This window comes from Dipodomys ordii, unplaced genomic scaffold (genome assembly GCF_000151885.1).
Source record: "Dipodomys ordii isolate 6190 unplaced genomic scaffold, Dord_2.0 Scaffold34, whole genome shotgun sequence".
Lineage (NCBI taxonomy): Eukaryota > Metazoa > Chordata > Mammalia > Rodentia > Heteromyidae > Dipodomys > Dipodomys ordii.
The window spans coordinates 2432452-2444792 of record NW_012267250.1 but is presented as its reverse complement, the minus strand read 5'-3'; the positions used below and the strand labels follow the sequence as shown (position 1 = coordinate 2444792).

General features: G+C 43.7%; 1 protein-coding gene across 8 annotated transcripts in view; it reads right to left on the bottom strand.

Moving 5' to 3' along the window:
- The window catches only part of Sgms1 (sphingomyelin synthase 1), a 248832-nt gene that overhangs the window by 231468 nt on the left and 5023 nt on the right, over positions 1-12341 (bottom strand). The window lies entirely within an intron of this gene.

The following is a 12341-nucleotide window of genomic DNA, read 5'->3' as shown; positions in this document are numbered from 1 at the left end:
AGGGGAGGGGAGGGGAGGGAAGGGGAGGGGAAAGGAGAGGAGAGGGGAGAGGAAAGGAGGAAGCAGGCGGGTGGGGGAGAAAGAAAGAAAGGGAGAAAATGTGTTGAATGTAAGCAAATAGACTTGACTGTGCTTATCAGGCCTATACTAGTACAAAACATTTCACTTGTATGTCTACAAAACAGGAAGTGAGACTAAACTCCCTATGTCCCCCCCCCAAAAAAAAGCATCTGTAACATGTTGCAGGAGGATGACAGAGGACTACCACAAACCACTAGACCACCACACAGAGGTGAAGGGAAAACATGCTGCTCTAATAACCTCCATAGGACCTCCAATTACACAGACTGGGGAGAGGGGGAGGAGCGGCGGGAGGGCACACAAAAAATCCAGAGTGCTATGCAAATACAGCTTGTATATCAGAACCTCAGCCTCCTTCCTGATTATCATCCCTCAACAGAAAGTACAGAGCTGCTGCAGTCAGCCAAGCTTGCAGATAAGCATACCACTTAGTTCCTATCCACACATCCAGAATGGGTTCTGATGGGAATTTAAGCAGCTCAGACTGAACTGAGGAAGCAAACGCTATTACCAGATTTTTCCCTCTAGAGGTACTGACAGGCAGGAGCTATCAAAGCAAAAGGTATGAAAACACCAGGCTGTTTTCCAACAACCCTGACCAGCTTTACCCAAGGCTGCTGCCAAGTTTGCTGGTACAACTGCCCTGAAGTGTTATAAAACTGCTCTGTGTACCTCAAGCAACACTAGTGCTTCCAGCTAACCGCTGCTGTAAGAGTTTGAAGTGGGTGAGCTAGGAATTTCCTTGACTAAACTGAGTTAAACTGATCCATCATAAGAAGACATATCTTTTAAAAAGCACTTTATTTAATATTTTAAAAGCTTACTGAAAGATGTTTCACTCAAACAGACGTTTGTATGCCCATGTTTACACCAGCCCAAGAATGAACAAACAAAGCATGGTACATGGGCTATCATAATAAAATATTAGTCTTTAAAAAAAGAAGGAAATCCTAAAATGTGTTTCACAATGTACTAACATTGAAAGTAGGAAGCTAAGGGTTGGATTCAACAAGATCTTTGACTTCTGAGTACACAGTCAAACATAGAAAGGAGAACTGTAGTTGCTAGAGAAAAAAATGAGACATGTTGATGAGTGTGTACAGAATTTCAGCTTGAATAGCATAGGAGTTCTGGATACACATAGTGGTAATGGTTGCACAGTAATATGAACATGTTTAGTAGTTGTACAAAAGCAGTTGCCATTCAACAAAGTAGTAAATGAATACAGTGAAATCTACTTTTTTTGGTCGGTTGTGCAGCTTGAACCTTGGGACTGGGCACAGCTGGGCCAGCACTTCACCACTTGAGCCACGGCACTACTTCTGGTTTTCTGGTGGTTTACTGAAGAGAAGAGTCTCATGGACTTTCCTGTCCTGGGCTGGCTCTGAATCACGATTCTCAGATCTCAGCCTCCTAAGTAGCTAAAATCTTAGCTGAGACACCAAAATTTGTGCTTTCTAAAGGCAAATTATAGACAAATATTCTGTCACATCTTTTTTTGTTTCTTTTTTTCTTTTGTGGTTGGTTGTGGGGCTTGAACTCTGGGCTTGGGTGCTGTCCCTGTGCTCTTCAGCTCAAGGCGAGCGCTGTACCGCTTGAGCCACAGCACTACTTCTGGTTTTCTAGTGGTTTATTGGAGATAAGAGTCTCATGGACTTTCCTGCCCAGGCTGGCTTTGAACTGTGATCCTCAGATCTCAGTCTCCCGAGTAGCTAGGATTACAGGCACCCAGCTCTTCTTTTTTATCATTAATAAGCTCTTTTAATTGTGAAAATACCATACAGAGGGGATACAATTACATGATCAAGGTAATGAGTACATTTCCTATTGAGCATTGTTGCCTCCTTGTTTGTTTCCCCTTCCCATCTTAATACTACATTTAAAGTATAAAATATAACAAAATGTGATATTCTAAAACCTGCAAATAAAACACAAGCTTCCTTTGTCTCGCTTTGGGACAATCTTGCTATATAATCTAGGACGAGCTCAAACTCAGGAAACTCCTGTTTCAATGTCTCCAGAAAGCTGTGATTAGTTACGTGATACCATACTCAATTTAAGATACATACTTCTATGTACAATACATGTAAGAATCTTTCAAAGTTGTCCTCAATTTCTATACTTAGGCAAAATCTGATCTTCAGCTTTAGTCTAGAAAGGCAAAGAATAGAAAGATTTCTTTAAATGTCATTTCTGGCATCCTTGAAAGGCACACAATCAATGATTGCATCACTAAGTGGATGATCACCACATCAGCATGACATCAGTGACAGGAACAGAGTACCAAATGTTAATGTGAACTGTTAGCATCCCAAGACTCATTTTCAAATGCAAAACGGGCATTGCAGATGTGTCCTAGAATAAAAAATCTCTTCCAGCTAATGGCAAACATAATGCCTTCAAACAAAGAGACTCTGTCAAGTACTTGCATGTCCAAAGATGTTGGAACATCTTTGTTGGCTGTACAAAGATAGGATGGATGGTTATTCTGTATTCTAAAAGTCTGCTTGAATAACAGAGAGCTCTAACACTGTGCTTTGCAGATAACAGCACTAACACAGAACATTTCTTAATATCAAAGGACACATTTACAATCAATCACTGCTTCCAGGAAAAATGGTTGACAGTGGACACTGAAAAGCCCTGAGAGAGCAAACATTTCCCACAAGTTTCTGCTGTAAAGATGCTCTGCTATTCTTCTCCAGGGAAATGCTGAAATTAGCGTCCAAGCAGTGAGAGCTGAGATACAGATGGAGATTCAGGAAGCAGCTCTGTTATCTTGAAAGGTATTACAGCTCTCTTGTCACACTTCCAGAGCCAAGGCTGAAGGGTTTTATGAAGCAGCAAAGTGCATACAAAAAAAAAAAAGTGTGGGGGAGGGGAGGGGGGGAGATGCACTAGGCAGTACTCGCACATCTGCTTATAAGATTAGCCCAAAAGAGCCTCCCCCACAAAGAACACAAAGCTCAGGGACAGAACTACTCAAATGAATCTGCATCGCCATCACCAAGGAAACACTCAAGTCCAGGAGTTAAAGATAAGCAAAGTCACATACGGACAAAGTAGGACTGGAGAGTAGTAGGGTAGTTGCCTAATACATACAAGGCCTATACCTCTATACCTCAATACCAGCTTGGGGGCAGGGGGAGAAGGGCGGTGAGTTGAGTAAGTCTGAAGCAAACTACCACTCACAGGGTATTATATTGGTAGATCATACCAAAATAACAGTCCAAAACAAGTCTTAAAAAACAAAATAAAAGGTGCTGGGAAGGTGGCTCAGTGGTAGAGCACTTGCCTTGCATGCATGAGGCCCTGGGTTCGATTCCTCAGCACCACATAAGCAAAAACAAAAAAGCCGGAAGTGGCGCTGTGGCTCAAGTGGTAGAGTGCTAGCCTTGAGCTGAAGAGCTGAGGGACAGCATCCAGGCCCAGAGTTCAGGCCCCACGACCGGACCCAAAAATAAAAGAAATTCCTCACTTGTCCCTCCTCCAGCCTGGTTCAAAATCAAGATCTATGCAATCTCATGAATGTTCCCTACACCTGATCATACGTACTAAGAAATTAAGTTGCTCTACCACAATACCAAACTCTACTATAATTTTAATAATGAAAGTGTACAAATGTTTATAAGACTTTGAACCTGTAAGCTAGAAGTCCGTTCTAGCACAGTAGGATTTAGCTTTGATAATATAATCCCTTATGGCATTCCACTTCTGATTCTTCATCAAAATGTTTATTTAGTGTGTACTCAATATTTATAGGAAAAAATCCAGAGGGTAATAGTAGTTACATCTTATCAGAGATGAGCTTCCACCACACCCTTCTGCCACAGGCTACAAGCTACAAGGAAGATCAGACAGCAATACAGCATTGATCGGCTACAGACAAATCATCGCCTTAACCACTTCGCACCGTCTAGAAAATCAGCAATTTCAGGACAGACAAGTAGCTACTAATAGGTACTCAAAGGTATGCATGAGGTGATAGAATATGTTAGGGAGTCATTCTTTTATTTCCCCCAGGAGTATTTACAGAAGGTTTTGATGAGAAAGTGAGTATGGCCTGTCTCTCCCTCATTGACTACTTACTGCTTACTGCAGGTAGGACTCATACCAGCCAAGCTCATCAGCATGTTTTCAGTGCTCAGAAAGAGAGCCACCTCATAGATGGCAACCAGCCACTACTATCAGTAGTTTATTTCTTTTACAAAAGCAGTATATACTTCCTTGCACATACCAATGTTTTCAGAGAACCTTTGTTATTATTCCTCTAGATGTTAGTAAGGGTTGCCTTATAGACCACTGTACAGATTCTGAAGCAGAAGGCTTACAAGGTCAGCCCTGGGCTACATAGCACTTTCCATAGCCTTGCCTTGAAGTTAAAAGTCATGCATTTTCGAACTTACACAAGTTGCTGTAGACTTCTCAAGCCGAGGACCTAACACAGGTGCTTTTAACATCAACAGCCCAAGTGTCCTTAGACTCTCCTCTCTAGATCCGTGTCCAGTCCCCATGGGATCTGGCAGGCCTAAGAAGCAGCTCCTACTCTAAGTGGTCCTCTGCTTCTTCTCCCAGTGAGTTTAACCTTCTCTTCTTGCTTGGTGGAGGACAAAACCACATTGCAGCATCACCTTCTCCAGTGAGACCAGCCATATTATTTTATTTCCTCCAATACAAAACAGAACCTCTTCCATCTGTAAGACTCAGACATGCCAAGCCCCAGCTACCTCAATGATGCTCTCAGCATGTGCCTTCTTCCTATTAGACAGTCATTTCTCAAAAGTTCCTCTAAAACAATGGAGGAAAGGGCCATAAGGACAAACTCTTCAGAGGCATAATCATAAGTTTTTATCCACTTTCATGAAAATGGACCTTCCAGTCACCTTCTCAGTGAATTCACGAAGAGCTCTGATGGTATCCCCTACATGATACACTCAAATACACCCCAACTGTGTATCTTGTGTTGGTGTCTTCCTGAAAACCATCCACAGACCTCAGAAAGAACCTCTGGGTACTGTCGGAATGTCAAACAATGGGCCAAAATGAAGCTTGAGAAAGTCCTGAGTGTTCTTAGGAACCTGTCTCTGTTTTTAAAATCAAAGGGAGGGGAAAAGCCAGTCCTGTGAGGGCCCCGTGGAAACTTGGACTGCTGCCCGGCCAGCTGGTGGTAACTTGGTAGGGCCTTTCAAAGTTAACTCAGGTGTCGGTCCCTGTATGAGCGGCAGCAATAAACGCAAATGTCAAATTACAGACCTTGTGAATGTGTGGCAGAGCCGTTCCTAGGCCTGGGTGATCACCGGTTGACACGTCTCCTATTTGTACTTGATTACCACATATTGAAAAGTCCAAATGACTTTAGATTTCACCTTGTCTAAAGCCAATGCCCAATTATCAAGCTAGAGACTTCCACAGAAGAACATATAGAGATATCCTGTGCACTAAAGATCACAGGGTGGGAAGAATGACCTGACAGCCCAAAAGGGCAACTCCGACAGACTATCTGGGCTGAGATCAGATAGAAAGAACAGGTACAACACAGTCCTCGTGGGGAGAGCCCTGACTCTTCGTAGCCAGAAGGCCAGGTAGGCATAGCAACAACCCTCGCACTGCACCTGGCCAGTGAGTGGTCACAGGAGAGGAAAAGGAGCGGCCCCCTTGGGGAATATCTGGCTCACCCTCTGCTGCCACTTCCTCAGGCCACCTCAACAATTGTAGGCACCCTGTTGGCACCACCAAGGATCTTCCGGCAAAATCATTTGGGGCAGTATAGCTATTGTTCACATTTCACACCAGAAAAAAAGAAAAGAAGGAGGAGGAAAAAACATTCCCCAAAGGACTTCGAAGCAAGTCCAGGGCTCTTCCTGTTGCTCCCTAGCTGACTTGGCAACACCTGAGGCTAGGGTCCTTGCCTTCCCAGCTCCTCGTAGTTACCCAGAGGACTCACTGCCCGGGCCCTTCCAAAAGGAAAAGTTCACTGCAATCTCACAGGTGTGCACTCCCTGGCAGCCAGTCAGGTCTGTCCCCCTCCCTCCATCTCAGGTGACCAGGCAGCCTGGCTTTGGCAGTCAGCCATCCACAATCCCCAGTTGGTCCAATGGCCAGCCTTTTCTCCAGCAGGCCAGGAATGCCCATCTGCTTCTCCCCCACCAGCCAATGTATCACATTATCCTGTCTTCAATTCAGGATAATACAATCCTCTTTTCTTCTGGCCTCCAGCACATCTGCATCTCACCCTCTTGTAGAGATATTGGTGCCCACCCATCAGCCTAACCCAGGTAAAAATCTCTGCCCATAGTGGCTGCTGATAGCCCTCTGGATTTCTCCATCTCCCCTACCCTGTCTGAATGTCCTCCTCAGCTGAACCTCTAACCTCCTTAGGGGACAGTCCATATCACCGAAGGTTTGTTCCAGTCCCCATCCTGCACCTCATCTACAACTCTTGGGAATCTTTCCCTGCCTGGTTTAAGTAATGAGCCCCCACCCCACCCCCTAACCCGAGATTACTAATAATATCCACAGACCTTCTGAAGACTCACATCTTATCTAACTTAGACCAAACACCCACAATTGGCAACATTAACACACATAGCTTGTCAGGAGGAGAAGACACAACCTAGAAAACACAAAACAGCTGGAGGACAGGTCCACTTAACTGATGTTGCTGAAGAATGGGGGGGGGGGCTGAAGAAGGCAGTGTTAAATTGAGCAAGCATATTTCTCATCAAGGGGATAGTGAAACTGGGTGCCAGTGGCTCAAGCCTGTAATCCTAGCTACTAAGGCGGCTGAGATCTGAGGATCACAGTTCAAAGCCAGCCTGGGCAGGAAAGACCTTGAGATTCATAGCTCATTAAAAAATGCCAGAAGTTGAATTGTGTCTCTAGTGTCTCCAGAGGATCACAGTTCAAAGCCAGCCTGGGTAGGAAAGACCTTGAGATTCATATCTCATTAAAAAATGCCAGAAGTTGAATTGTGTCTCCAGTGGTAGAGCACTAGCCTTGAGCAAAAAAAAAAAAAAACCTCAAGGATGGTGCTCAAACACTGAGTTCAAGCCCCAGGAACAAATATATATATGTATGTACAGTACAGTGATCCATGGACCATGCCGTTCAGCTGTGGGGAATCAGGGACCCGATGGTATGTTGTCCACAAACGCAAACGCTCCACATACAGACATGGGTTGACAGCTTCTCCATTAATTGTATGAGTATTACAGAAGGGCATGAGGACAAAGGGGAGAAACTGGAACCACTGAAAGAAAGGAGAATTTCACTTCTGGCCCAAATGTAAGGAAAATAAGACTTATTTGAAAGATAGAAAATCAGTAACCATCACCAAATTTGAAAATCCCAGGAAATGGATGCAATTTTTCAGAGACAGAGAGAGTAGCATGTATGGTGTTCCTGTGGGCTCCTAGAAGGGAAGAATAGCTTGGAAGCACAATCCTGTCCCAGATTCCCCCTCTTCACATTTGGACCAACAGTGCCTGTCTGCCTAGACGCCTCACTATGGTCTAAGTTAGCTCATGAAAAACAGAAACCTAGTGGGACTTTCAAAGTTAACACAAAGGGAAATGTAAGACCTGAAAAGATCACTTCTGGTTCCGTCCACACCATCCTATGTCAACAGAGACTTCCAGAGCTCTCTGTGGAACAGGTGCCCTTTATGGTCCAGTGTTACATCCAGAACTTTGCAGCTTTGGGACACTGTACTCATGACACCTATACTGTACCAAACTACCAAGGGATGTACATGCCCATCTGTGACAGACCCACCTCACTCATCTATCTCAAAGCTCACCAGGACCTAACCCACACCCAAAGCTTTGTGTTGGCTGCTGTTTTTAAGACCCACATTAGCCCCATGCTGGTGGCTCATGCCTATAATCCTAGCTACTCAGGAGGATGAGATCTGAGGATTGCAGTTCAAAGCCAGTCCAGGTAGGAAAGTGCATGAGACTCTTATCTCCAATTAATCACCAGAAAACTGGGAGTGGAGCTATGGCTCTAAGTGGTAGAGCACTAAAAGCTCAGGGACAGTGCCTAGGCACCAAGTTCAAACCCCACAACCGGAGGTGTGGAGACCCACCAGACCTGAGAGTGTCTCCCACCCCTGCACAGGCCTCTGTAGCCTCCTTGACCTTCCTTAAATCTTCCCTTCTTTCTGCTGAGACACAGCCTCTCAAGCAAACAAATCTTTACAGGTCCAGGGGAAAGTCTGACAACAACCAACCCAGTGACACATCCAAGCCAGTGTTTACCCTCAAATACAATTAACTTGTACTATCCTCATCTGGGTTAACCTTACTGCAGAGTGCTTACAAAATTTTTCAATTCCAAAAGTCATTCCAGCTCATGTAACTGTAACCCCTCTGTACAGTATCTTTGCGATAAAAAATATATCTTAAGAACAAAAACAAAGTCATTCCGTGGTTTTACGTGGAACACTGTTAGGGCAGAGAAAAGGCGATCTGAACTGCAACACAGCAGACTTGCTGCAATAACCACATCCATCCCTATTTCTTTTTTTCCTACACTCTTTCACTACAGTGAAACCAGTCAAATAAGATTAGCTGCTGCCTCTCCACTATCAGGCTGTGTCTTAATATGATTTTAATTTCTCTGTGACTAAATTTCCCCATGGGTAAAATGGCAGTCACAGAAAGCCACCCTTTGATCTATAGGAGGCAAAATGAAAACCAACAAAATGAAAATAAATTAGGCCATCATCTTGTCTTCCAAACACAGGATGCACTGGATGGCACTTCAGGCTGCTGTAGGGGTCTTGCTTTACACTTTCAGGTGTTCTCTCTCCATCATTTATCATAGCTCTGGGGCCACTTCACAAACTGTTGAGCAGACAGGAAGTTTCAGCTCTGCACTGGCTAAAGGGTACCCAGGAGCTCAGTTTTCATTTCATGAGGCAGAAAGCAGTTCTCTTTTCTAAAATCATACCACTGGATGAAATGGAAGTAGAGGCAGGAGAAGCTGGCAGCTGGCTGGCATGGGCATTGCTTTGGGTAGTATTTTTCAGAGCTAGTCCAAGGACCACCGTCACCAGCAGCACCTAAAACTTATACACATGTGAATTACTAGCTGCCACCTGCCCCAAGTTACCTGCCTGGGGAAACTGGAGTCTACCACTGGGTGCTGTAACCAGGCTTTCTGGAGCTTCTGATCCACACTGCAATTTGAGAACACTGGCTTAAGCTGATAAACAACCAAGGTCATGAGAACACCTGGCTGGCCTAACCTGTGCATCACAACTCTTTATGTAACTGTACTGACTGGCTCCTCACCAGCACCACCTACTGATTTTCTGTCAACTAGCCAGAGCTCTAAACACTAACCTCCTTCTAGAACCTTCCTTCTCCTACCATCTCTAGCAAATCACATGAGCTTCACACTCTCCTATTCCCAAGAGAAGTTGGCAACATCCATTTCAAGGGTCAAGGATGGAAAGCAAGCATCCGGTATGTGGTTTGCTCTCAACACAGATGAATCCCTATACCTGTGGCAAAGATCTAATCAGAATCAGGAACAAAGCAAAATGAAACCTGCATACTCCTCACCTGATCCATTCCAGAGTTCTGAGTAAGGATACCCAGAGAACATCATCTGTTCCAAACTTAATGCATACTTTCCAGTACTTATTAACTCAGTTTCAATCTGAGCATCCTTCACATGCCCACTCTTGCTATGGGACTAAACAGCTTCTAACCAGGTCTTGCTGTACAAAATCCAGCCAATTCTGGGGTGTAAAGTACCATACACCTCAAGAAAAGTTATTAGGAATGAAGTGGTGAGCATAAACAAAAGTAGTCATAACAACAGCTACCATTTATATTATTCTTGAGTGGCAGGTTGGATCTTCAATTTCCCCAAAGACCCATCCTTGGATGCTAAGGGAAGGTAGAAGAATCTTTAAGACCTATAACCTAAGGGAAGGAAGTTAGGTCACTAGGAACTTACTCCTCCAACCTTTTCCTTCCAGGATGCTTTGAGGTGAGCTTCCTCCAATACTCACACCCACTGAGATGTAATTGCTTCACCTCAGGCCAAGTGCCAGTGGACTGAAACCCTCTTGAGCCAAAATAAATATTTCCTCCTTAAAACCTAATGATCACTGTGCATGGTGGTGAGTTCCTATAATCTGAGCACTGGAGCAGCTGGAGGCACAAGTTCAAGGCAAGCCTGGGCAGCTTAATGACTTTCAGGACAGCCTGGGCTATGTAGCAAGATCCTGTTCCCCAATAAAGTTAGTTATCTCAAGTATTTTGTCACAATGATGGAAGCTGATATACCTTATGCAAGTGCCTTACAAATGTACACTTACATAGGTTTCACAAGAGCCTGTTAGATGGCTGTTCTGCTTACGTCCACTGAAGAGTGGTAGAGGGACTGAGGCACAAAAGGTTCATATAACCTGCCTATTGTCACACAGATCCTACATAGGGAGGCCAGCATCCTAACCCAGGCACTCCATAGTTGGTGCTTTTAACTACTGTTCTAGAAGTCAGTGAGCTCCTAGTTATCTTGCACTTACTTGCAAAACATTGATTTTAGGACCTTAAACGAAGCACAATATTCACTGCCATGGGCCTCAATACTGAGAGCCCCCAAAGAAATGCTAATTACACTCAGTTTCTCCCATCTCTTCTCTCTTCTCTCATCTAATGCCATCCAAGTGAAATGAAAGCCCACAAAGCAGGATTCCTTTCTTCTCATAACTCCCCTGGTACCACATCACTTAACCCTAATTATATACCATCTGTCATACAGAGTTCTCTAATCATTTCTTATATATTGGTTGTATATTCCTCCCCACTTGACTGTAAAATTCCTTGAAGTATCCATACTTTCTGTGAAACCCAATAAAACTAGACAAAAGCATGAGCTTGCACATATAGGGGTACATGGTTAATTGGTTGCTTCATTCATTTGGCTTTCCAAATTGACACTTCTTTGCTTAGGAGCAGATAAAAGAATGCCATTAATGGTAAACCCAATGTGAGGAAAGCTATGACAGCAACATTCACTGATTCACAACTCTGTTTCAAGATCCATACTCAAGATGTCTCCTACATTATCTCTCTTCAATTCTTCCAAAGCCCTGTAGGGGCTTCCTCTAAAGAAGGGAGAAAGGAAGATGTTGGGGCTACAGTGGGGTTGAGGGGGAGTCTCAAGTGTGGTGAGAGAAAAAGGAGATTTTTAAAGACTTGTCCCAATAGCCATTAGTCTGCCTACATCAAAGGCAGAGAAAAAGGTGCTCTCCTCACAATACATGAGCTTTGTAAAAAGGGGTGCAGCTCAGTGATATAGCATGTACTTAACATGCCTGAGGACGAGGATTCCATTCCCAAACCAAATAAGAACAAAAAAAAGCGGCAATATGACAGAGTAAACTATAAGCTCCATTTAAAATGTTTTTAAACAATGGACAGACAATGTTCATAGACAAAATGACAATATAGCAAAAGGTGTCTGCTCTCCCCAGATGAGATATCCAATGTACTGCAATCTCATTTCCTATACCTTGTGGGAAACAAGCATTCCAAAATGTTTAGGGGGAGGGGGGAAACAATAAAAAACCAGGCGAACCTCTGAAGCAAAGTAAAAGAAGAGCTTGTCCTACACATAAAACCTGATGCAAATCTGAAATAAAAATGTGCACTGAAACAGTCAGAGGACTAGAACACAGAGGGAACAAAAAAAAAAATCTGACCCCTGTATGGAATTTCATAATCAGTAGGTTAAGCAGAGTTTCGGTTTAGGGAATAATAGGTTCTAGAAATGAGCAGTGGTGATGGTTGCACAATAGTGTGAAGGCACATAATGCCACCATATTATGCACTTTAAAATGATCACATAATAAACTTAGGTTACATATATTTCATCACATTGAAAAAGAACAACTTGGCAGGTGTGATGATACTCAGGAGGCTCAGACAGGAAAATCTCAAGTTCAAGGCCAGCCTGGACTATACAACATGACTCCCAACTCAAAAAAACAAAACTGACAAGAATATTTTAAAATTCATTATGTTGAGTGAAAAGAACTAGATATAGAAAAGTGTCATGGCAGCCCTAATGAGTACCAGCCATAGTGCATTCTCTAGAGAAACTTTGTAAACCCGGATCTTACATCACAAATAAAATGTTGAAAGAGGGCTGGGAAGGTGGCTCAGTGGTAGAGCACTTGCCTTGCATGCATGAGGCCCTGGGTTCGATTCCTCAGCACCACATAAGCAAAAAGAAAAAAG